Genomic DNA, 26,717 nt, shown 5'->3' with positions numbered 1-26,717 from the left:
AGCCTGTGGTTATTCTCAAGCAAAATCAGCATCAGAAAAAGGTGCCTGGGGCGGCATTCAGAGGAAACCAGTTGTGAGCTGCAGGTGCCCAGAGGCGCCTTTATATTTCCTGAAGGAGTCACCCAGGATGTGCTAATTCCCCCAACACCGAGTTGTGCCAGCCTGGGAAAGCGCACTGGAGACTAAGCGCCCAGGTTTTTTACTGAGGACAGGTCACATAGGCATGGCATGTGGCAAGATTGCAGACTTCCAGAAGGAAAGCACGTATTCAGCGTAAATTGTGTACTTTTGCACAAACAGGTTAGGCCCAGTGAGCCATTCGTATCAGCTAGGGAGTGGTGAGAACCCTTCCCAAATCCAAGTTCCAGATGTCAGGCAAGGGCCAGCCTTGGAAGCAGACCTTTGGACGGACAGCTGAGTCAGACCCACTGTGTTAGCTCTTTTCTGCCCACTGTCAATGAAGCTGGCTTCTTTTCCTGTGGATTCTAATAGCACAGCCTTACCTGACCAGGGGCAACCCCCACCGTCCCCCGGCAGAGCATCACAGAAGACGTTTGCTTTGTAGGAAATGACCCCAGAAGTTTTGGTGGGAAGATGCTATCAGTTTCATTAAACTTAAAGTCAAACAGTGGAGAAAATCCATTGCAGGAGAAGACCGTTTTAAAATTTATGATTTATCTTTTACTTTACACTGTGGCACCGACAGATAATTGTCAATATAAGTAACGTCTCAGACATGGCTCAGAGGTACTAAGAGAAAAGTGCTAAAGCTGATCTGGCCTCCTTGGAATATAAAACCTGAGAAACCCATCCAGACTTAGAGTAGTTACTTGTGGTCTTTACAAACCTATCATCAAGGAGCCCTCTGTTAACTAAATAATCAGCCTTCTCACTTGAAATGTAAATTCAAATAGTTTCTCCATGCAGGGGACATTACCCAGGGTGAGATCTTGAGGTTTGAAATCTAATTTAAATGTATTTTCAGCATATTAAAAAGCCTAATCAAATTCGTGTTTCTTGTATCACCAGGATGTTTTGGGTTTTTTTTGTTTTTTTTTTTTTTTTTGCCTAAGTCTGAATCAGCTGTTCTTTATTGTTACAATCAAGATTTTAGAATAGGCTTTTATTTAGTCCAGCATTTGCCCTGGAATTTATTCATTCTCCAGATGCATTAGCTTTGGAATCATTGATAAAACAGGAACCTGATTTGCACTGACGTTTTCCAAGAGGGAGCTTTAAAAATTCACTTGTGGGAAATTTTTATGTGAAATCTTGAAAAGGACACAGTATTTTTGTTAGTAAATTACTGTTTTCCCCATTCGAGCGGTAGATGATTGCTTTCTTCCTTGACTTCTTCCGTCTGCGTTTGTAACCACATTCCTAATCTTACCCTCGTCAGTGGCCTCACTTTGATTTTCTGCTTTGCCAACTTCTGCCTTCCTTGAGATTCTTCTGGTTTTGAGATAACTGCCTCTAGTCTTCTCCACTGTTGTCGCCACAGGCTTAACACGGGATCTGATTGTTTCCTTGCTTAAGCTGCCGGTGCTTCTTTGTTGACTTCAGGATAAGTCCAGATAGGACATAGCCTCTCCACCATCTGTATCCTTCTTCAATTCGCCTTCCCCTTCCCCTCCAGTCCTTCCAGATACTGTTCCTGCTCCTGCCACGATGAACTGCTTGCCATTTCTTTGATGTCACACGCTGCCTCACGGCCTTCGCACATCCATCTTTAAGGGTTTGTTGGAATGCCTTCTGCATTCTGGTGATGATTGGTGTGAACCAGCAGGGTTGTCTGATTTGATTCAGGGGAGGGGTGAAATGGGTGTAGCAATGTTTGAGTCGGGTCTTACACTCTGGACAGGGGGATCTTAGGAATTTTAGAATCAGAGGTTGTTTGATCGATGCCATCCCAGAAAGGAGGGCAGAACCAGTTCACAGATCTGACTGTAGAGAAGGGAGATTGGGCTTCTGGCAGGTCGTTTCACTTAAGCCCACTTGTGGGTCGGGCCTGTGGATACATCTTCTGGACCAGATATAATTAACTCGGACACTTGGAGGGAATAAGCTTCCAGATGGGAATCTACGGCTGAGTTGTGGAGAGCCAGAAATGGTAAATAGCAGATTCGGCGGCGAGGGCCTGACTTTGTGTGTGTTTTGATATGCACATACCCCACTCTGGTGTTGTGTTTCAGTCACTCTCCGTTCTGTTACTTCTGTTACAATCCGGGACATCTTGAGGATGAAGCCCATGCTGTTATCATTTTTATTAAAAAGAAAAAAAATGGACACAGTGTCTGGCATATTGCCTATAAAACATCCATTACACCCATACATTATTCATATTTGGACGTCTCTCCACCGCCACCTTGTATTAAATCACCTTTAAATATTTGGCTTATTGTTTATTTTCCTCTGGGGTTACTTTTGGATTTTCCATGAAGCCCGGGAAAAAAAAAAGTCATGAAGCCTGGGGGAAAGAATATGAGAAGTTATCGTCTGTGTCATTTTGAACTATTTGGTTTATTCTGAATTTCATCTTTGATACAGGAATTGGCTCTCCCCCTTCATGGTGTCCACCCCATCCGTAATTCTAAACCCTTTCAGTAGGCACACCAAACAAAGTGTTCATATCAAATCCAGAAATCAAGAGCCTAAATGTGCCCCCTGACTATTGGCTCGTGAGTCACGGCAAATAAAAACATGCTTCTAAAGGACAGATGAGTCTTGAAGAGAGCAGAGCTGCTCTTTAAATGTCACCTGTGCATTAGGATCCTTTGTTCTGCCGTTTCCACGGCTCCATTTCAGGAGTCCAGGGGACACTGGGCTGCTGGACAGGGTGGGGAGGCAAGATGAATCCGGGAGGGCTGATGATTTCTGGGGGGACCCCCCCCAGTCAGAGGGGTGCTGTGAGAACCCACTGGCGGTGTCCTGCTCACGGCTCCATGGCTCCCATCAGCAGGGACTAGGGCAAGGGGAGCTGCAAGGATGGGACAGAAAGAGGAGATGGGGAGAGGACAGAACCGTGTGCGTGTGTTTGCCCGTGGGTGAGAAGGAGAAAGAACAGGGGAGAAATCCAGATACCAAGCTCTGGAGCCGTATTCTTCAGGTTGACTTTCTGCTGTGCTGGCATGTTCTCCTGCCTGTGCTCCTGGGACCTGATGGGAGACTTCCCCTCCATCCCTGACACCAAACCCCCAACAGAATGCACTGGGACATGCAGGTGTCACTGTGGCACACCAAAAATTACTTCCCAAAGTTAACCTCAAATGAAAGTAGACTCAAATCTCATCGGCAGGTTGGCAGATTGAGAGAGTGGATACAATGTAGCAAACTCCTCTCTCCTAGGTTCTGTGATCCCAGCTCCCCAGGTTCTCTTTACGCCTCTTGGGACTTTCCCCCCAAAACATTAATTTCTATGCCTCTAATCTTAAATGGAGACTTCCCTAAATTTCTTCCATTTCCTATTTTTTCTATTTCTGTCCCTTCCAATCTTAACCAAACCCGCAGTCTCACCGCCCGGCCCTGTAGGCAGAGAGCTCCCTTGTCCCCCCGCTTCCCCCCACCACGTCCGCCCCCCCGGGATCTCTCCTAAAACCCAGTGCATCGACCGCCCACGTGTATTACCCTCAGATGAACTTCTGCAGCTTCTCCTTGGCGTGTCCCAGAGCTGAACTCAACATGTATCTTCTGCCTTTACTTCTGGCAACGAATCTGCTAATGTCTCGAATCCTCTGAGTCCATAATCCCTCACCCCGTTTCTTTGTCCTCAAGGACAGGCTTGGAAATTGTGGTCTCTCCATGACCCTTAAGAATAGTTTTGAGTGGGGGACAAATGCAGTTTCACATCCAGGTGCCTCCGGGATATCCCCCAAACCTTTACTCGTAACACACCAAGAGTTCCGCGCTGAGACCTTGACCTTAGCTTTCCTTGGGTGAGTGCCAGAGCTGGATTCTCTTTAGCAAGTTACGTGTTACACAGAGCCTGTTTTGGAGATCATCAAACAACAAAGGAGAGGATATTGTGTCCTTAACCCCGCGGTTGGTGTCCTGAGCCTACCAGCTCTCCTCCTATTCCAAGTTTCCTGTTTATAGTTCCATGTCAGCTATGATAAGAATGTTTACACCACAGGAATAGGAAGGCTTGTTCAAAGAGCTGGTTGTGGAAGCATTTACCAGCACAGCACTGCCCCTACTAAACTTAGAATGTCCTATACAGTTAGTAATGACACTAACTTTCTCTGCTGGAGGCACTCCATTAAAGCTTCACTGATTTATCTCCTATAATCCTTGTCGCGACCTCCTAAGACAGGTGCCATCGATATAGCCAATTTACAGGTGAAGCAAATGGACACTCAGAGTAGTAAATCAAACAAACCCAAGGGAAAACCAAGACTCAACACCGCATGACCGAGAATGGCTCTTTCTGTCCCTAAATGATGTGTATCCTAAGACAGTGGTGAACTGGGCTTGACAAATTTTGCCTTCTTGGAACAAGTGGAATTGGAAACTTGAAAATTAGTGTTAGAGATCACACACACACACACACACACAACTGGACCTGAAAACAATTCCAGTCTCCTGTTTGGATGAGAACTTCCCAATAAAAGATCCACATCTGTTAACATCGTAACTACAGGTTCTTTCTGTAAATGCTTGGCTAACAATCCTCTAAAACAGCACTGTCATTGACCAACCAAGCAGTTGTTTCTTTGCAATAGGACATGACAAGGAGGCAAGAGGGACCAATAACCCCGGTTATCTGAGACCATTAGTAGCAAGCCCTGTAGCCTATTGACTGTAGCCATGGGCCGTTAGAGGGTTACTAATTGTGAACTATCACTATGTTTAAGATACAATGCTTTCAGTCTAAGTTAGCTTTTTCCTAAAGGTGAAGAAATATCAGGAGGTGAGTTACCCGTCTCCGGGGTCCAAGCTGAGAGGCCAGGCCTCTGAGATGAAGGTGGCCAGGCTGGGGAACAGAGACTCTGTCTGCCCACCGTGGAGCAGGAGAACTCTGTAGTACAGTCAGGGCACTGCTCAAGATTGCCTGGCTGGGACGGAGCTGCGGCCACCTGGGGGAAAGTACACACACAGAAAGGCACCTTCCCTCACCCAGCTGAGCTTTTTAAACATTTAACGTGTAGACCCAGAGTGTGTCCCCTCTCTGATCCCCAGGAAGACCCTCAGAGGCTAGGTGCACCCTGCATGGACATCCATCACAGGTGGGGGTGGAGGTTAAGCTCTGATAATATCCCAGTTTTTACAATTTCCCCCTTTCCATCCTATGCTCCTGTGCTAAGCAGGCGTATGAACCAGCCTCCCTTCCCCAAGTATATTTTTATTTTAGGATATGAGTGGCATTTTTACAATTTGAAGAGAAAGTTTTAACTTCTCTCGATGTGTTTGCCACATCTTTACGCAAGTATTTATTAGCGTATTACGGTTAATATAATCATGGCCATAACTTCCTAATGAATGCAAATGGGGAAATAAGATTTTGTTAAGCAAGGACGATCATCTTAAAACCATTATAAACTTGTGTTTATGGAAAACATTTTAGAAGCACACCTGTTTTGTAAAGCAAATCTCAGCATCCTTTCTTGTGCTAACGACTGTTGGAGACTTAGGCTGAGCCAAATCAGGTATCACAAGCCATTGTGTGATGTAACTGAATGGTATGCATTGGCATCCCAGCCACAGGGGAATGTGAGCACGTTGACTGAGGCTCCGCCGATTGCGGGTGGATGGGGGTGATTACCCCCCAGGGGACATTTGGCAGCCTCTGGAGACATTCTTGATTGTCATGAATGACAAGGGGACTGCTAGTAGCTTCTAAGGTCTATGGACTCTGCTCGGCATCTCAGGGTGCACAGGACAGCACCGCCCCCCTCCCATGCCCCGGGAAAGAATTACCTAGTCTCGAAAGTCTGCAGCACCAGGTGTAACACGTTTTGAGTTAAGACAATGGGCTCAAGAGGCATATGGCATTGTCTTCCAATCATGTCTGACTTTGGACAGGTGGCCTCAACTGTTTGAACTTCTGAGTCCTGATTTTCAACGTGGGTCTGGTCCTCAGAGCTTGCTCACAGGGAGCTGGGATCCTCAGCCCAGCTCCCGGCCCAGAGGAGGCGCTCGGGAAAGAAGTGAAAACGGTAATTGTCACCATTGCCATTGTCATCCTCCTCCTCAAAATAAAATCATGGCGGAAAAGTTTAAAGCCAAGGTGAAATTCTGGTTTTAAAAGTTGCTTTTATTTTTAATCAAAATTTTCCAAGCTGGAATCTTTTCCTATCTCATGGTTCTTTATTATATATATATATATTTTTTTTAATTTAAATTTTAGTTAACATACAGTACAGTATTGGTTTCAGGAGTAGAATTCAGTGGTTTATCTCTTACGTACAATACCCAGTGTTCATCGCAAGTGCCCTCCTTAGTAGCCATCACCCATCTAGCCCATCCCCCACCCACCTCCCTCCATCAACCCATACTTTGTTCTCTATCGTTACGAGTCTCTTGTGGTTTGTTTCCCTCTCTTCTCTTCCCCGCCACTTCCCATATGTTCATCTGTTTTGTTTCTCAAATTCCACATACAAGTGAAATCATACGGTAGTTGTCTTTCTCTGATCGACTAATTTTGCTTAGCATAATACATTTTAGTTTCATCCACGTCGTTGCGAATGGCAAGATTCCGGGGTTATTTTTGATGGATGAGTAATATTCCATTATACACACACACACACACACGCACACACACACACACACACCACATCTTCTTTATCCATTCTTCAGTTGATGGATATCTGGGCTGTCTCCATCGTTTGGCTATCATTGATACTGTTGCTATAAACATTGTTAAAATATCTATACTACGCATAGCAGTCTACACATTTAATGGAATCCCTGTCAAAGTACCATCAGCATTCTTCTCAGAGGTAGATCAAACGATTCTAAAGTATGTATGGAACCGCTAAAGACCCCAACCAGCCAAAGCAATCCTGAAAACCAAAAACTAACCTGGAGGCATCGCAATTCCGGATTTCAAGCTATCTTACAAAGCTGTGTGACAGTAGGGTGCTGGCACAAAAACAGACATATAGATCAATGGAACAGAACGAAAAGCCCCCAAAATGGACTCACAACTCTGTGGTCAACTCATCTTTGGCAACGCAAGAAAGAGCATCCAATGGAAAAAAAAAGACAATCTCTTCAACAAATGGTGCTGAGAAAACTGGACAGCCACATGCAGAAGAATGAACCTGGGCCACTTTGTCACACCAGACACAAGAACAAATTCCAACTGGAAGAAAGACTTGCCTGTGAGACAGGAAACCCCCAAAACCCTAGAGGAGACACAGGCAGCAACCTCTCGGATATCTCGTGATTCTTCAAAAGGCTTCCGTGTGCCTGTGGTTTGGAGGAGGGACTTGCTGTCCGCTGCCTGGGCATCTAGCAGCAGCTGCACCTGAGACGGCGCATGCTTCTGGATTCTGCAAATGAAAGCTCACAGCGTCACGTGACTCTGTCCCTAAAAGGCTCCCTTGTCCACCTGCACTTCTCACCAATTGTGATCAAAGCAAGAGACAGCTTGTGTGGGCATGCTGAGAGACCCACGCACGCCATAAATGCCTACACGGTGCGTCGGTTTGTTGGTTCGTCGTAAAGCAGGTGGGGGAATGAGAAGCAGAGCTGACTTGATGACCTCAGGGAGCGGTCGACCTGAGGGCTCCCTAGGCCTTCAGGGGCCTCACAAGCCACACTGCATTTTCAGATGCCATTTTGCCATCGTCTGACAGAGGAGGCTGCTGCTATGCTCCAAATACCCTTAAATAAGATCCCAGGACATGCCTAGAATGGGAACTGGCACACAGTAGGTGCTCTCAGCATTAGCCGTTGCTATTCCTGTTATTTCCACACAGACATGCCATTATGTGCACACAGCTGTCCATGCACATGTGCAGGTACATCTGTGTAAGATTCACATATTTGGAAAACGAGCGGCACTGTGCACTCTGCTCTGTGTGCTCACACACAGGCATGCATGGTACACACATAGTAGATTTTAACGCTCCCAAACCTTTCTGGTATTAACAACCTGCTCAGAATCAATCTGTGGATGGAGCCAGCCTCGTGAGGCCACCAGAAGGAGTGGCCTTGGGACTGGTAAGAGTTTCTGCCACAAGGAGGGGTCCCTCAGTGTTCCCTTGACTGGACGGAGGCAGGAGAGTTAGCACTCTGAAGCATGGCAGTGAGCTGATCACCTCTGCTGCTCCATTATTAGTTCCGTCACCTTGCGCAGGCTACATTACTCCCTCAAGCCTTGGCCTCCCCAGCCGGTGGATGGGGGCTCCAGCCAGGTGGCTGAGCTGCTCCGTGATGCGTGAGAAACCATGTAGCTCACTGCCTGGACCCAGCCCTCTTGCTACTTGGCACAGAATGGGGGGCTTATGGTGCTGGGGTCTTCTTGGAAGACTCGTGATCTAAGGATCAGGAATCCTTTGGACGACGTGCCTTGTGCTCTCCCTCACCATCACCACCACGAGCCACTGGCAGCACTTACTGACCACATTTCCCCCTTTTCCTTTGGCTGACAAGACACGCAAGGTCAGAGTGGTGGTTCTGGCAGAGTAACATCCGAGGACGGCACGCGATGCCAATCTTCTCCCCTTGTCTCTGATCCTTCTTTGTGGCGACTTACAATTCCATGTTACTGTGCTTAGTGGTGCAAGCTTCTTTGAATCCAGTGCGGATTGATACAGGGTATAAATACATTTTTTTAAAACCCAGACCTTGAATCTGTTCAATAATTCTCCAGGATTTTGCTTGGTTTCTTTGTGTTTCTTCCAATTTGAGACCAATAATAAAAGTGACTCACCCAGCTTCTCTTATTGGCTGACTGTAGCTATAAAGATAACTGATTCCTATACCAAGTCTAATAGGATCAATTAATTCCTTGTAAAAATGCTGGAATTAATTGGGGAAAATGCTGGGTGAGATGCTAGAATTCATCTGCCCGAAAGCAAGAGGCCAGCTCTTTCTTGTTTTTCTTGTTTTTTTTTTTTTCCAGCTGATCGACATGTTTCTCATGCTTTTCATAGCCTCTTTGCCCAAGGTGTCCATGACAGATGGCTCATGAAGCAGCAGGAATGCACAAAATCTCTTGCTATTATTTTTAATAAAAAAAAATACTGACTGTAGATGAAATTGACTAATGAAAAGATTGAGGATTCAGTCCTCGAAACTAATGTGTACCGAGTCCGGGCACACTGCGACTTGCTCAACGTGGTCTGTGAGGCCATGGCGGAGGGCTTGGCCATTAAAAAGAGAAGTGGAAAGCTCCCCCAGATGGCCGGGCCTCCACCCTCTTCCCCAGCTTGAAACTAGGGTTGGTTGCAAGGTGGGTATTTGTATTTGCATTAGAAAATTGGGAATGCATACAGAAAATGGCTTTCCCACAGATAAAGACAATTAAGGCTTTTAAATGTTGGAAAATGTCTTCACGAGCATATTCAGTGGTTTGGCATTTGCTCCACATGAGAAAGTCCCTGCCATCGCGTTCAGCCAAAAATGGCTCGCATGTCCTGCAGACTTGATTACCGCCCTGCTTTAGCTTGGCTCCTTCTGCAGGGCTGTGCTGGACCAGATGGCAATGACTTATTTAACCCTTGAAAACCACCTTTCTTGGTGTCTAGTCTCATTGCTTTCCTGGTTCAACAGCAGGATGAGTATGAAAATCCGGGACAACTTTGGTTGTGATATTTTCAGTATTTGTAATAAAGGGGCACTAGGGTGTCAGCTGGACTGGGTTCAGCGGCCAGCTCTGCTTCTGCCTGGTTGAGCAAGCCACATAGCTCTTTCCGTCTCCTTGTCCGTAAAATGGGATTGGCTCCTAGTTCGTATGGCTGTTCCGAAGATCACCTGAGACAGTGCCAGTAAAATAGCTCACGATGTGCTAGGCACACAGCGGACATCGGAAATGGGAAGCTGGTGGCCCGATTGTGGTTAAACCTGGAAGGATTTCATATACACCCACCCCCCTGTGGCTGTTAAAGATTAAACAGGTGTATATAAATTAGCTTAGCATAAGTGACTTTTTAGAAGACCATAAGTACATATTTATGAGGAATTGATTCTTTGAGGTTATCAGGGCCCACGGATGCTCTCATTTTAAGTATTGCCTACTCAGAGAACTTCAAGGCCACAAGGACATTAGGGATATCTTTCAAAACAGTAAAAAATATGTATTTATAGCAGGGCACTTGGGTAGCTCAGTTGGTTAAGAGTTCGACTCTTGATTTCGGCTCAGGTCATGGTCTCATGGTTTGTGGGTTCAAGCCCCGCGTTGAGCTCTGTGCTGAGCATGGAGCCTGCTTGGGATTCATTCTCTCTCTCTCTCTCTCTCTGCTCCTCCCCCCTCCAAAAGAAAATAAACTTAAAAAAAAAAAAACTTTATGGCAACTGCAATGAAGGGGCCGTGGTCGCAATCATCAGGGAGTTCTGAGTCCCTGCTAAGCCCGCCAGAGACCCGAAGCCTGGCCCCACCCTTGGAATCTGTGATGGGTTCCGATGTAGGCCGTGCTGCACGACTTTTCCTGTCTCCTATGAGCATTTACCGCCCGCCTGTCTCGGGCTGGATGCTATGTGTTGTGGGGACCGTAGGCAAAGGTGGTTGACCCCGGAGTTTGCTGTATAGCACAAAGGCAAACACTGAACAAGTAATAAAGTGATGACTGCTTTCGAAGGAATGCAAATGTGGGGGTGGAGGGGAACTCCCCTCCAGAGGCGGTGTCCAGCCTTTCCTACTGGAAGGGGAGCAGGATTTCTCCAAACAGAGAAAGTAGCCTTTCGTGGACAAAGGAGCAGAATGTGCAAAGGTTAAGAGGGAAAGCCGTGGTTTGTTTGACACATGCAAGGAAGCCCCAGGTGGCTGCTGCTTAGGAAGGATTTGTCTGTATTTTCTTGTTTGCAAAAAGTGAAATGACATAGTATGAAATGTAAGGAGCGTTCAAGACGATCCCAAAGGCCAAAGTTCAGGGATGTCAGCCTCTTCCTAGCCCCTTCAGCTTTTGTCTCCATTCTTTGTCCCAATCCTCCCCTGTTCTCTGCATTGGGTCCATGACCTGAGACGTTTATGAAAGAAACCAGGGGAAGGTGCTTCCGTGAATCTTTTAGGAAGAGGAACCCAGTAGGACCACACACCAGCAACGATGGCCATTTGAAAGACTGATTTTTGCCTACTCTTGATTAAATGTATGAGGTGATAGATTAAACCAGGCCTTTATACCCAAGTACAAATCCATGGTTGTTGTGAGGCTATTTTTTATTTAGACAGTGAATAGTACTAACAATGCTCCTTAAGATGAGCGAAGGCATTGATTGGCCAAAAAGCATAGCTTTACAGCATTATAGCTGGAGTCTGACTGTAAAGAAACCATTTTCACTGCCAATATTTTCAGCTCAAGAGCCAAAAAAAGGTGTGTCTTATTTGAAATTGCAGCCCCCTATTGAAAAAGCCTACTTTAACCATCCTGGTTCCTGATTATTAAGATGAAACGTCTTTAAAAAATTAGACTCCACCTTATCTAGCCAGCTTTAGTGGGTGCACGAGGGAAGAAAAATGCCAGTGGAACCTGAGCGGTGAAAATAGTGTTCCTGCTGATCAAGACGAGAGAAGGGCCATCTGAGAAGGCTTCGGGGCTCAGCGTTCCATCTGAGGTGGGACTTTCAGGAGCTGTGTATGCACTGGGGACCACTGGTATGCCTCCAATGTGACCAGCACGTCGGAGCTGGGGACAGTTAACAGAACCAGGGTGGCAAACCCATTAATACAAGCAGAGAATCTGCCATTCAGAGACATTAATTTAACATGACACCAACCGGGGTGTTTGTATGTGCTCATTGTGGTGTCAGACATTCTGTTCTAATTGAGTTAATTAAAAGTTAATGGCATAGAGCACATCACGATGCTATAAATGACAGGCATGTGACCGGTCCTCGTACCCTCTCGTTTGGATAAATCTTTCAGTCGCCGTCAAACTCTACTTCTAAGAGATTCATTCCACATCACTGCCTCTCCTTCTCCCTTTGAAGAGGGTGAGGGCTGTTCCATTTGATATATAAACAAAGGGAGCTGGAAAAGATAAAAGGAGGCTCGTGTGCAATGTCACAGATATCACCCATGATTGCCAGCCGCGTACTTAGCGTCTTGGTGGGAAGGGGGGGTGGGCGGGGGATGTGTGTCCTCCGAGGGTGGCTTTGCTCGGATCCAGAGACGCAGATGCCTGCTGGAGGCAGCGTGAGGGTGACGGGGTGGATGGGACAGTGGTGAAGAGGACAAGGTTTGAATCGAGGTGGTGGCAGTGCCGCTTAGCCTCGCTAAGCTTGTCTTCTCTGCGCAATGGGATGTGCAACGTATCGTTACACTCACAGGCAAGGTAGAGAAGCATTTGAAAATCATTCACAGAAGACAAAGCAAAGTCCATTACAGAAGGTCTCAGTCTTGAATCCTGACTGAGGAGACTCACCGTGGTTGAGTTTCAAACTTAACCCCAGGCGTCCAGTGCTGAGGACAAGAAACCCAAACGCTTACTTAGCTCTTGTTCCTCATGAACCGCGAACCAGAGCACATCTCCCAAGGACAGAGGCAAACTTTGGGGCCTTATTTCTGAGAAGAATCTGTGATGGGTCATCGTGGAATTCAGCGAATGTAGTTCTTGAATAATTGTAACAATTAAAAGATGAGGAAATAAAACAATTCCTCTAATGTTCTTTCTCGGAACAGCTCTTGGTGAAGATCAAAGATGATGACCTTCAACCTTTTCTGATAGAGCCCCACAGTAAAGAAATGGGTTTTACATCACAACCCAGCACCCTCCACACACACACACACACCACAAAACAACATTTCACAAATAATACTATCTTTATGATAGGTGGTATTCACTTTCTAGTTTCTGTTCTGCTCCTTGTTATTGAAAATGATGGCCATGACCTATAAATTGATTTCATGATCTGAAAATGATTTGTGACACTCAGTTTTAAAAACACTGAGCCAAGGTGTGAGCTAAGAACATATTTCTATGGAAGTGCTTACACAGAGGGATGGGCTGAGCAGGGCTAGGTGTCTGGGGTGTGGGGAAGAACTAAAGTCTTTATTAATATCTATTCTATTTCTCATCTTTCTCTGCCTCCTCTCCCACAAGGTGGGTTGTGCATGGCCCAGCATCCCATCAAGGGGAGCCCTCTTAGGCAGTGTTTTTGCAAATGAACGGGCATTCAAATTATCTGGGTAGCCCTGGGATTCTGTGCCGCCTGTCAGCTCCAGGTAATTTCCTCGCTGCTGGGCCTGGACCACAGTTCGGAAAGGGAGGGGAAGAGAAGATGGAAAGATGGAGCCTTATGTTTCTAAACAGCCACTGACAGACCCATCCACTGTCATCCCTTTTCTCTGTCAAGGTCATCTTGTCTGGCCATGGACTTTTAGGGACTGCTTATTTTTGCCTTTGTCAAAAATTGTTTAAAACCACTGGGATGAAGTTAAAAAAAGGTATTCGAGAAGCTCCTAGAACTGACAGTAAAACTGATGAAGCGGATCCTTAGGCGGTGGAGTGGGAGAGCTCTGGGCTGTGGGAGCAGGAACCAGTGGTTTGCTTGTCAGGTGGGGCCATTGGAATTAACCAACACCAAGGGCCCGTGGGTCCTTGCCGTGGATGCTCAGATTCCAGCGAGAGGGTCCAAATGGTCAAGACTGGGTGACAGAGTGGTAGGGTCCCCTCCCTAAGGAAAGAAAGAAAAAAAAAAAAACAACCTCAAGGCAACCTGGTTATAGGTATGTGACAACATCCCTCATAACCTTGTAATGTGAGTCCACTTAATCAGACTACATGTTTATGTGTTACCATATATGTGAGACAAAGAAGTAAAAATATATATAAAAAAATTATGCCACGTGGCGTTCGGGGCTCAGTTAGTTCTTCCAGTCATGGAAGAAGCCAACTGAGTCGTGCCAGCACGAATAAAGTGGCATGAATAAAATTCCTGGAAGGAAAAGCCTCAGTGTCACGACTCTCTGTGTGAGAATCCTGCTGTGACAGGTTTACTCCTTCACCTGGGGACGACAGACTGATAGACCCACAAGGCCATTACGATAGGGCATTTACGATTCACTCACCATCTGAGGGAATGTGTGTGCCAGGCAGGCAGACACAGTGACGAAAGGCCAGGTTGTTGACCACCTAGACGGCATTGGGAGGGAAAGAAGTACCCTGCTGAGTCTACACTCTGTGCCAAGCACATGACAGATCTGTGCCCTTCATCCACACAGTAAGCCAGTGGGGATCTCAACTGGGGCTGATTGTGCCCTCCAGGGGACGGATTCCCCGTCTGGTCACATTTATAGCTGTCGCAACTGGCTTAGGGGTGCTGCTGGCATGTGGGAGGGAGAGGCCAGAGATCCTGCTCAACATTCTCCCATGCAGAGGACAGTCCCCACACAGAGAGGCTATCCAGTCCCAAACGTCACTAGTGCTAAAGTCGAGAAAGTCTGCAGTACCCCTGGAAGGTGGTGGTTTTCTCGTTTATGGTGGTTGCTCGTTTATGCATGGCAGAAAGCTAGGTTGGGACGCTGACGCATGGCAGAGCCGGAACTTGGACCCAGATCCGTGCGGTTCCGGGACCTGCTGCCTCTTTTGCCATACCTTTGAAAAACACCCTCTTGCAGGCGCCTGGCGAGAAAAGGTAGGAGGGGGGAGACGGCTCAAACAGGAATCTTATAACCCTCATAACAAATGTGCAAGCTCCCCCTTTGCTAATCAGATTTGTTCTGTTCTATTCCGGAGTCATTCCGACCTACCAGGTTTTAATTTAACGGTAACAGGTGGAAAGGCTCCGTGGCTGAAGTTACCCGGTACCGCTTTCGTCACACTGGCACCGTGAGAAGTTACCAAGTGACTAATAGCCATGGAGTTTCCTAAAACATCCAGGTGGAAGACCACCGCCGGCTCGTTCTGTTTTAATATTCAGTCATGTAAATTGAATATAACGGGGTAACAGTAGGCACCCCTGGAGACCTGGGCGGGAGGCTAAGCCTCCCGCGACCTCCTCTGACTGTAATTTCCCCGAACCACATGGTGGGTAATAGGCCTACCCTCTCTCTGATTCACCTGCAGCCAAGAGAGTGTGCCGTCTGCACAGCTGTGCTATAACCGGGTGTGCCGGAGACTCCGAGAGCTGGAGGAACCTTTTCCCTGGGCGCTCTCTCCTGAAACGCTTGTCAATAAAAGTAGGCTGGGTGAAGGCCTTTGGTTTGAAGAGAGGAAATTACGCTTCCTTTCAAATGCCATATGGTCCAGGTGAAGAAGCTAGAGTTTTCCTCGTCCTACCGTGAGCCACTGGGAAACGTGAACATGTTTTGCACGTTAAGAGACCTGGATTTTGTTGGTGCCCCTGGAGAATGTTCCCTGCGGTGCCCCATCTTTACCTCGGGAAGAGCTGTCCGAATTAAAATAGAAATCTGAGGCAGGAAGAAAGTATAAATAAAGACAAAAAAAAATTCTGTAACTTTCAGTGGAAAGATTTCCTAAAAAATTCACGAGATGGGCTAGAGTAAGCAGACTTGGAATAACTCAAAACAAAAAATATCAACAGCTTTTCTTTTGCAGATGTTTCTAAAATATTTGGGATAGCTTTTGATGATCTGTGTTTTCTATTTTGAAAGCCTTCTCCCATCGTGTTTTATGTTGCCTGCGTGGACTACGCAATTGAGGAAGATTCTTTTCCTAATGAACAGTCTAAATTCATTAGGCCTAAGTGTAATTATATTTTGAAATAACCAGCTAAAGTGATACCGCGTTGTTTGTCCTAAGAATGACTAAGTGACTAGTAAGAAATACGGGTACACTCTTTTAAAGTTGAGCTTGGCATACCGTTTGGTATGCGATGGCATTTTATTTTTTTAAGGGGTGCCTGGGTGGCTCAGTCAGTTGAGCGGCTGACTTCGGCTCAGGTCACAATCTCAATGTTTGTGGGTTTGAGCCCCCCATCGGGCTCTGTGCTGTCCGCATGGAGCCTGGAGCCTTCTTCAGATTCTGTCTCTCTCGCTCTCTTTCTGTCTCTCTCTCTCTCTCTCTCTCTCTCTCAAAAATAAATACATGTTAAAAAAATTTTAAGATTTTATTTTTTTAAGTAGTGTCTACATCTAACATGGGGCTCGAACTCACAACCCAAAGATGGAAAGTCACACGCTCTACCAACTGAGCCAGTCAGGCACCCCACATTTTGTTTAATAAATGAATACAGTATCAGAAATACATATATGTAACTAAGGAGGGAGAAGATAGACGGACTGAGTATGATTATCCCAGAAAAAAGGAGCCCTGTCTCTGAAAGAGACATAGCATTCCTTTCTATGAATTCAATGATACAGGTTTTCGATAAGGTCTCATGTAGGAAATGATTACAGAAATCAATATTCCAGGGGTATCTGGGTGGCTGAGTCGGTTAAATAAAAAACCTGACTCTGGATTTTGGCTCAGGTCACAATCTCACAGCTTGTGGGATCGACCCTCACGTCAGGCTCTGCGCTGACAGTGTGGAGCCTGTTTGGGATTCTCTCTCCCTCTCTCTCTGCCCCTCCCCCACTCATGTGCAGGCTCGCTCTCTCTCTCTCTCTCTCTCTCTCTCTCTCAAAATAAATAAATCAACATTTAAAAACAAAGTCAACTATTCCAACTTTTTGCACACAACATCCTCTTGCTTGAGGTGGTAGTCCAGTTTTTTTCTTCAGCATTTGGAGCATTTCCAGTGATCAGTGAGTATGTAACGGTAACCTTTCATTTTGAGATTAGGGTATCGAGAAACAGCATTGCACTGAGCTCAAATCTGCCTTTTGGAAAATAATCATTCCCTCCCCATTCTTCCTACTCGAGAAACACAGAGATCTACGAGCCATTCCACATGACAGATCCCAGATATCTGAGGACAGATTCTTTGGCCCATTCTTCATGGGAAGGGTCCTCCCTCCTTCCTAGCCACCCTTCTTCACTGGATGGTGTGATATGGAAAAATAGCCCCTTAAAACGTGATGTTCAGGATATGAGTTGGCCATAGCATAGGATATTATTAAAATTGAATGTATCAATTAATGGCAAGCACATAGTCTTTAACAGTCATGTCAGTGTATTCATCCCTGTGTCCCCAGGCAGTCCCTTTCTAGAAGCTGGCTCCTGGGGAGAGGTCTCCCCTCTCAACACTCCTGGAAGCACCTAAAAGAATAGAAAGGCAGACTCTGCCCTTTACCAAGCCTCTTAAGTCAAGGAGAGAAGCCCCAAAAAGAGCTTATACAGCAGGTACTAAGCCAGTAGCTCCCATGTGGATGTGCAGGGTCCTTGCACCACAAACTGGCTGCTTTCACCTCATTTGTAGTAGCTAGTGAGGCCACTCTCTCCTGGGAGCCTCTCTTTTGCCCCCTCTAAGTGCTTACCGGTGAAGCCTGCTCTTCACCCGCCACCCTGGTCTCAAGGGCAGTGTCCCCTCACGATCTTCTGTGACACACAGGCACCTCTGTCCCTCGCTGAGCCTCCAGCCTTTTTCGCTTCTCTAGCCCTGCTCTGATTACGGCTGCCAGCAGTTGTGATCGCTCTGCCACCTTGTCTGCTCACCTGTCTCCATCCCAGGATTTCCAGCCTCACTTTCCTCCTCGGCATCAGGGATTTTGTGGGGGGGAGAGCTGGCGAACCCCAAAAGGGCAGCGAGGACCTGCATTCTTTGTTGAAACAATTAGAATGTTGGAAGCCAGGTACCAGGTAACCCCAGCCCACCTGTTGTAAACAATGAGGGAAAGGTATCATCTCATGAAACAGAGTGTGAAGCTCCTGGGATGGTTAATGCAATACCTCACCAGCACCGAAGAGTGGTTCTTCCCTCCTTTCTGCCTTGCTGTTCTCAGCAGGCAGGATGTTCCTCAGGCTAACTCTCTCCCAGGGTGCAGGGCAGCTGGACGATGTCACAGGCAGGCATGTCCGCTTCAGGTGAAGGAAGAAACCATCTCTTCCTTTATGTGTGTCCTTGGTCACACTCTCCCAGATGCCCCCATCCCCAGCACATGCGCCCTCACACCTCATTGGCCAGACTGAGGGAAATGCCCAGACTGAGGGAAAAACCCATCACTAGCAAGGGAAATGCCATGACCACGAATGGTAGATGGTTAGAACCTGTCCCTGAGTTTGGATGGGAACATCTTCCCTGGCCATGTGACCTTGTGGAAAATGGTAGACCCCCACATGTAACTGCAAGGAAGGACTTCAGATAAGTTGTAAGAGCGTGCCTTGTTTGTGTTTCCTCAACTTCCTTCCTTCCTTCATTACTGTGTTTGCTCCGACATTCAACGGACCATCAGCTTGGCTTCTGTTCTAGGCATTATGCTGGGCACCAAAACAATCATAATCAAGACATGGCCCCTGTCCATGAGAAGGAGGCAGGACAAAGTCTTTGGAAGGGAGTGCCTCTCATCATTAATCCCACCTCAGTTCACCACAGCCGTGGGACCTTGACCACATTGCTTCACCTCTCCGAGCCGTGGCTGCCTCGCCTATAGAACGATAAGCAATCACATCCCCTGTCAAGGGCTTTGGTGAGGATTATGGTTTGTAGATAGGTAGGTGGAGATGGCCCCACGTACACACCCACACAGAGACAGGAACAATGTAAACTGTTGATAATAGTAATTGCTATAATAATAATTGTAAATATTAAAAGTAACTGCATTGAGAGGCGCCTGGGTGGTGGCTCAATCACTTAAGTTTCTGACTCTCAATTTTAGCTCAGGTCATGATCTCATGGTTCGTGAGACTGAGCCCCACATCAGGCTCTATGCTGACAGGGCAGAACCTTCCTGGGATTCTCTCTCTCCCTGTCTCTCTATGTCCCTCCCCTACTCATGTCCTCTCTCTCTCTCTCTCTCTCTCTCTCTCTCTCTCTCTCATTCTCCCTCTCAAAATAAATGAAAACATAAAACACTTAAAAAAATTAAAACAACTTCATTGAAATTTGACTTTAGTAGAGTGATGTTGAGGTGTACATGAGCATACGTGTGTGTGCTCTTACACGTGTCCTGTGTACCCTCTACAATACGCAAAAAAGACATGTAGGAAGTCCCCTGGGATCACAAAGAAGAGACCAACTGGACGATAACATTCTATGCATGGGCTACGCGCTGCTGATGTGCCCCGCACGTCCTGTTTGTGTTCACAGAAATGCTGTCACCTGTTGGCTCAAGCCTTGATGGGGCCAACACCACAGCTGTCCCTCCAGCCAAACCAGGACTTGGGACACTTGACATGATGGATGCTTTTTCTGATTTGCGAGTTCATTTATGTGCTACCAACTACGAAGACATTTCAGATTGCGTTTAATGATATATAAACTCTGCATAGAACACTTTTTGGAAAGTATTAATGGCATGAAATGAAATGCGGATTTCAGGTGTATGTGTAGCATCCTGGGCTCAATGATTTTCCCAGGTGTAGGCATTCCTCCTACACTAAAAAGTCAAAATTGGAATTGAACACAATGCGACTGAGGAATGTGACTCATATTCCATCATCCACTACTGGGCATGAAATGGAAGCTGGGCCCGGCCTCTTCAGAAATGAGTGGCTGAGAACACAGCAGAGAGAGGCCTAGAGCTTTGTTTTGCCTGCCTGTCCCACGAGGCTTCTTAAAAATTCAGCTGTTGTATTGTAGCATCACATAATTTACATCATTGCAGAGAACTCACTGGGTGGCATGCCCCTCCGTCACAATCCTCCTTCCCGGGACCCCAGAGAATATCTAACGTGCAAGACAAATCCTGTCACCACAGATTTGTATTACGACATTTCATCAAGATATTATGTAACGTATTATTTCTGTAAGCATGGTAAATAGACACACTGTGCTTTCTGTCTCAGATATCGATTATCTGGACTGTGCTGGGTCATCCAGTTGGAGATGAAGGGTACAAAGATTCGGTCTGGGGAGAGAATTGTATCCATGAATGGTTGCTAGACAGGTATGGGAAGGGCTACAGCAGGGCTCAGACAGGTGGCCTGTCCCCAGCCGAGGCAGGATTCTGAGCCCACCCCGGTCCCAAAAGTCTATGGAGAAAATATGGAAGCGTGAGTGTCTGGGGGTTCTGGCTTCAGACTGCTCCCACCCCAGATCTCCGCTGGTCCCAACTGTCAAATGGGCCAAATCTGCGGAAACCAGGAAGACTCTTGGAACTTTGTGTTGGTATCAGTCAGGGCTCAGTTCAGTTAATCTCCCGCCACGTGCATAGTTAAATAGAGGGTCTTTCCTTGACAACACAGCATGCTTCTGTGTCTCTACATCTCTTACGAGTCTGTGGAAGGGGTGAAGGAGAGCGTAACTCTCCCGTTTTTAGTAACACCATCTCAGGCTGAGGAATCCTCCAGCCCACCTCAGGCCTTGTGCCAGAGTTGATATGTAGTAGGCGACCACCCCCAGAAAATCCTCAGTGGGCATCTAACCAAGTAAATGTGGTAGGTTTTAAGAACATGGGGTCTGAAATAAGTTTTGAATTTTAGTTTCGGGTCCCTAATTCACTTGCTGTGATGTTGGGGAAATCCCCTAATTTCTCTCTCTCTTTACCTCCTCGTGTATAAAATGAGCTTGCTGATGATGCATAACTTCCTGGAGACGTTGTAAAGAATAAATATGACAATGTATATAAAGAGCACACAGTAAAACAAAAAGGGTTGGGGCGCCTGGGTGGCTCAGTCAGTCAAGCGTCCGACTCTTGATTTCGGCATCGGATTGAGCCCCGCTTCGGGCTCCCAGCCGACTGCACAGAGCCTGCTTGGGACTCTCTCTCCCTCTGTCTCTGCCCCTCCCCCACTAGCATTCCCTCTCTCTCTCTCTTTCTCTCTCTCTCTCTCTCTCAAAATAAATAAACTTGTTTCGTTCTCCGGCACTCGCTCTTTCCCGTGTAGCCCTCGATACACGACCACCCACTATCCAGGGAAGTTGGGACTGAGAACCACTCAGTCCCTCTGTCCTTCGGGGATGGTCTGATCTGATTTGTCTTCCCTGCTTCTTTAACAAAAAGCATTTCTATGCTAAGTTAAACAGAATTGATTGAGGCTACATTTACTAAGTCCTTTGAAATGGTTCTATTATTTCTAATGCAAGAAAATAATGCACTACGCCTCCTGAGAAATATATCTTCTGCAACATTTTCATTAATCTCTTTATTAAACTAAACTGGTTTCTCTTTGGAAATTAATTACTGAAGTAGTATTGAGAATTTTAATTTCCACAATGTACCAGCAAGAGATACTGCTGTTTCTTTATACACTGTTACACAGCAGGGCAATAATCTATTGAAATAAGCCCGAAAAGGGGGCAGCTTGTAATTAAAACAGTATAACACAACTATTTAATGACTCCTTTAGTGCTAGGATGGCCCTGTCATGCTGCGTTTGGGTGGAATAAAATGTATATTTAGGAAGCAGCTCTATGCGGAAAAGTCGACAAGCTCAGGTTTACAGTTGGGGATGTGGCTGTGTTTCACTGCAATAATATGCCCAAAAGGAAATATGGTTTGTTTGGGGCATCTGAGAATTACAGCCATTGTTGTATAATGGGAAGCTCTCATTTTTGAGCCACCCTCATTGTGAAATTTAAAATATTTAAATCACAAAGTAGAGAGCATGCATTATGGATGGCAGTATCCATGGGAAAGATGCGTGTGAATCCTTGGGCGTGTACGCAGCACCTATGTGTGGGTGTGAACCCGTGTGTGAAGGCAGATCCTGTGTGTATGCATGAAGGAGCCCATCTATGCAGATTTTTTAGCACTTAATCATTCCCCCTCCAGTTTAGAGGACGCTTCCTAGTTTCGAAGACACGTTCCTATCTATCATCTTCTATCCTCCCAGGCATGTTTTCTCATGATAAGAATTATTTACACATCATTTACATTTATAGAATTGCCTCTTCTGCTAGTGCCAAAGACATTCTTAAAGATTCTGTGTTTCCCTCCCCTCCCCCTCCCTCCTCCTCCCTTCCCCCCTGCTTCTTCTAAGAACAGTAATTTAGGATTACATTTCCCCTTTACCTGTTCCCTCCTCCACACTTACACTGCCTCCTGGGTCACACCATCTATAAACTTCCCGCAAACAAAGCCTTTTTATTCAGAGCCAGCTCCAGATCCAGCGAGACGGAATTTTTTAAATATGCAAACTAGAATTCCTAACCTCGGCAGCACAGCAAGACCAAGGAGCCTGTACTTACTTCCCAGGGGCTCGGCATGGGCCCTCTGCAGAAGAGCACAGGGTTCATTCATAGTGGACCAACTCGAGCCCTTGGGGGCTCTAACCCAAGTCACAGAGGGCTGTGTCACCTATGCCGAGGTCTGGGAGCTGGCTGTGAGTACTGATGCCCCGTTGCCCCAAGTCATTCACTTCTCAACCTCGTGGTTTTTCCTCCATTCCGGTGGCACCTTTACTTGACCCTACTTCTATGGTATCTATGTAAACACCGACTTTATGTGATCCTTACTGTTGGCTGATCACGCGTCATCATCAGCCGTGAAACTCAAAATTTTATCCTTATGCCACGCTCACATACCCCTGAGAGAAAGCGTTTTCTTGTCATCCACATGCATCCACTAGTTTCCTTCAGGGCTGAGTGTTTACTGACCGGTTTTAGAATTCTGCCAAGGACCAGCATCATGTCACGGGCTCATCCTGTCTCTGTTCTTCTTTCTATCTGAAAAATCAGGCTAACGTGCAACACTAGTGAGCCTCCAGAAGGCTCTGAGACGAGATGGAGGAGATGGTGACGCCTCTTTGCTACCTGGCAAACTAAGCCCAAAGATGTAGCAATGAATCAGGGAACCACATATCTGAAACCATACCTTCAAATGGAAGATTCTTGCATTATCAAATGAGTCATTTTTTACCTGTGTAGGGGAGAAAAATCAGCTCTTGGCAGGTCAGATCCAAATAGGAGTTGATGGTTAGAGTAATGGAGGGTTACGGGTATTGATAATCTTGGGTTGGGCAAGTGGGATTCATAGGGCTATGGGTACATTGACCAGGCTAATGATTTGGTGACATTTCAAACTGATATTCCTCAGTAATGCTGAATATTTCTTAAGAAGGAAAGTGTGAGTCCTGCATGTCAGAAAGGAAGGGGAGCGTCTTGTGGCGTCCTGCCCATTCCTCCCTTGCCTTGAATTATAAACATTCCTTCCACAGTTATGCACCCTGCGCCTACAAGGACCAGACCCTGCTCTAGATGCTGGGAATACAGCGACAAACACACCATGTCCCTGCCCTTGGGGAGCATACATGGTGCCCCCACTTAAGCAAATAAAATCCTAGAGTTACCTCTTGGAAGGCAGCTCATGGATTGTTATCAATGACACGTATTTCTTTGAGGACTAAGGTCCCATCCCCAGTAGTTTTTCAAAGAAAATATAGTACAGCTGAATCTCACACACACACACACACACACACACACACACACACACACACACATTCTGCACCCTCCCCCCGATAAGGTCTATGAGCTAAAACGTTTCTCAGCTCATTGCATTTCCAGTGATATTTCAGCAAATCGTTTGGATGAGGGCTCATGTCAGCTCCCAAGCTGGGTTTCTCCTAACCCTAGCTCAATACCTCCACCCATGTTCTTGAATTGGACCTACACAGCAACTCTGCCCACAGTGATGAGGCAAAGTTGATCAAAATTACAGCTGCTGTTTGAACTCCAATCCACAATAATGGGATTCTATTATATATATAATAGAATATTTTCTATATATACCATATATATATGGTATATATACATTATATATATGGATATGGCACCTGGAAGTAATAATGAAGAAAAGGAGGACATAATGCATACCCCAGACTATAAAATGCCTGAAATCATAATATTGCTGGTTTCCCAATGAAAATAAGGAAATAATTTATGGAACTTGCATGGAAAGCAGTGTTATGATCCACCCTTATTTATAGAAGTCCTTTTCTCTCTCCCTGCAATGTCTTTGACCATAATTGTTCATTTCGAATAGAGAAAAATTTCACGATAAATCCTATGTGAATATTGACTGTAAATCAATTCCAATAAAAATGCTACTGTCCGATCATCTCTGCCACTGCCATTGGGAGGTAATAATTTATATTCCATCTTCTTCAGTGGATTAATCTCTTCAAACCTAAGTGATCCATATGAAGATCTTGTCACTGCAAATTATTTTTGATTTGATTCCTCCCACATATCATAATGATAGTAAATAAACATTTCTGTTGTGCCTTGGAGTTTACAAAGTGTCTTCCCACCCATTATCTCTCTTAATTTTCATAACGATTTTTAGATAGTTAATTCATTTGACCCATATTTGAGTGCTTCTTGTTTAATTCATCCCACAGAAATTTATGAAGTACCTCTGTGTGTCGGGCACAGTGCTAATCATTGGGGATGCAGGCAGGATACAACAAGGTCCCCAGCCTCATCAGTTAGCTCTGACAGCAAAATCTACTTCTGAAATCACCACGTACTTGACTGATCCACACACAGTGGTTGTACCTGAAACTCCCAAGCCCACTCAATACACTGAATTTCCAGTTACAAAAACTATATTCTAGTGAGGGAGACAGATGATACATTTAAGACTTTACACAAATGTATGACCCAGTAGTGGGGAGCGGTAAGTCCTGTCAAGGGTTGAGAGGTCAAGGGACAAAGATGGACAGGAAAGTGTGAGCTAGAAAGACAGCATTTCAGGCAAAGGGAATATTGGTTCATGCCTCACATACGGTATTGCATTCTGCACTTGGAACTTAATGCCACGTGAGTCTTTCTCCGTGTTGTTAAAACTTGAATTTTTAAAGGCCGAAAAATATTGCTTTATGATGTCTTAAAGGTTTGTAGCTGTCCGAAAGTTGTGGTTGGTCCGGAGCTCTCCACACCTTCCTGGGCTGTGGGCCCACCAGGTTGGACAGAACCAAGCAGCAAATCACAACCATTTGGGTTGATAGAACTTTGTGGTCCCTAAAGATGTACTCAAGCTGGAGAAACTACCCCTGCTCATGGAGACTGGGCTAGACACACTTAAATAGCTTTTCTCAGAAACTGAAAAAGAAGGAGAAGCTGCGGAAGAGTCAATGTGGGAAATTCGGTCTGTTGACGGGGCCTGGGAGTTTCTGGCACACCATCCTATGCGGGTCGGTCAACCACGTGGGGGTTTCAGAAGTGGACTTTGCTGTCACAGCTAACTGATGAGTTTGCTGGGGAACAACTCCTCCGTCTCCATGTCCAGTTGTCAATATATGTCAGTAAGCACACTGCTCCTCAGATAACGCAGCCTCCGGTGACCTTCCTGTGCTCCATGCTCATGGCTGATGCTTGAAGAATAGGCTTTTGTCTCATCACCTCAGTACAAGTTTTACGGGGGAGCCAAAAGATGATATTTCCTGAACATTCCTTCACCCTGGTGATGGTGCATATCACTTCTTTAATCAAGCAAAATGGCTCTAAAACAATATCAATTCTTAAGAAGCCTAGAAGGTGGCCTGTTGGAAAGCAGTCACACAGGACTCTGTAAAAGCAAAGACGTGCTTTAAAAATCTGGCTTCAAATTAACCCACCAATTGTGGATTCCTCGTGGAAGGAGGACTTCAACCACTGGGAGCAGCCATCCTTTTTCATGTGCAAACTATCCAAAGAGGCGAGTTTAATTATCTCCACATTCAACAGATAAGGACATTGAGCCTTAGGGGGTGAAAAAACTACCCTTGATCAGTTAGTACAGAGTCTAGAGTGTAAGCTCAACGTGTGCGGATGTCAGAGCTCTTAACCGCTGACCCGTAATGTTCTCCAAAGCCTGAGCTGCAAATGTCACCTCTGCCCATTTTGCTCACATTTCCTTCTCTTTCTCTGCAGCCCTTACCTGGAGTCACATCCTCCTTTCTCTAGCTTGGACCTTGAGTCTCTTCAAGTCAATCTCAACCCTCCAGCCTCCCCCCCAGGCCAGCCCATCTTCTGCATCACCACCACCACTGTCCTTCCAAGTCACAGCCCTGCTTAAAAGTCTCAGTGACAACAGTTCTGTAGGGCAGGGTAGCAGGCAGAAAGGTGGCCTCAGGGGAAAAGCTGGTGTTAACCAAGGCTGGAAGAGGAGAGGATGTTCTGGAAAGCCCATATCGATGGAAGGGTTGGTTGATTCGAAACCTCTTATCTGTCTTGATTAGAAACCTCTTATCTATCTCAGGGCCTTTGGTGCATGCTTTTCCCTCTTCCTCCCACTCATCATTGGACTCACCACCCCCCCCCCCCACTCTGCCACAGTCTACATACGGTTCCTTACTCTAGACCTCTTTCAGGCCTTAGTGCTGTTGGAACTTATGGTTGTGTGGCTATTTGATTAATTTCTACAAATCCCAGTCAACAGTATATTCCTACAAGACGGGATTGTCTTTTTCCCCACAGAAATCCTCACTCCTAGCACAGAGACTGATTCGTGGAACTTGCTAAATGCTTTGGAGGGGATGGGGGGGGGGGCATTTGTTAATGATTATGTAAATGTAGGCAGAAAACTTCTGTTAAATATGCAGATTCTCAGGCCCCATCCAGCATCTACTAATTAGAAACTCCTAAAGTACAGACTCTAAAGTGATTGTAAGCAAGGTCCTGGGCTGAATCTGATT

General features: G+C 46.0%; 1 protein-coding gene across 1 annotated transcript in view; it reads left to right on the top strand.

Annotated features, from left to right (window-relative positions):
* Nucleotides 1-26,717, top strand: part of CDH13 (cadherin 13) — a 1,023,179-nt gene that overhangs the window by 556,450 nt on the left and 440,012 nt on the right. The gene's annotated exons all lie outside the window — the stretch shown is intronic.

This window comes from Acinonyx jubatus, chromosome E2, assembly GCF_027475565.1.
Source record: "Acinonyx jubatus isolate Ajub_Pintada_27869175 chromosome E2, VMU_Ajub_asm_v1.0, whole genome shotgun sequence".
In the NCBI taxonomy this organism is placed as follows: domain Eukaryota; kingdom Metazoa; phylum Chordata; class Mammalia; order Carnivora; family Felidae; genus Acinonyx; species Acinonyx jubatus.
The sequence above is the reverse complement of the archived record's forward strand: the minus strand, read 5'-3'. Positions and strand labels throughout refer to the sequence as shown.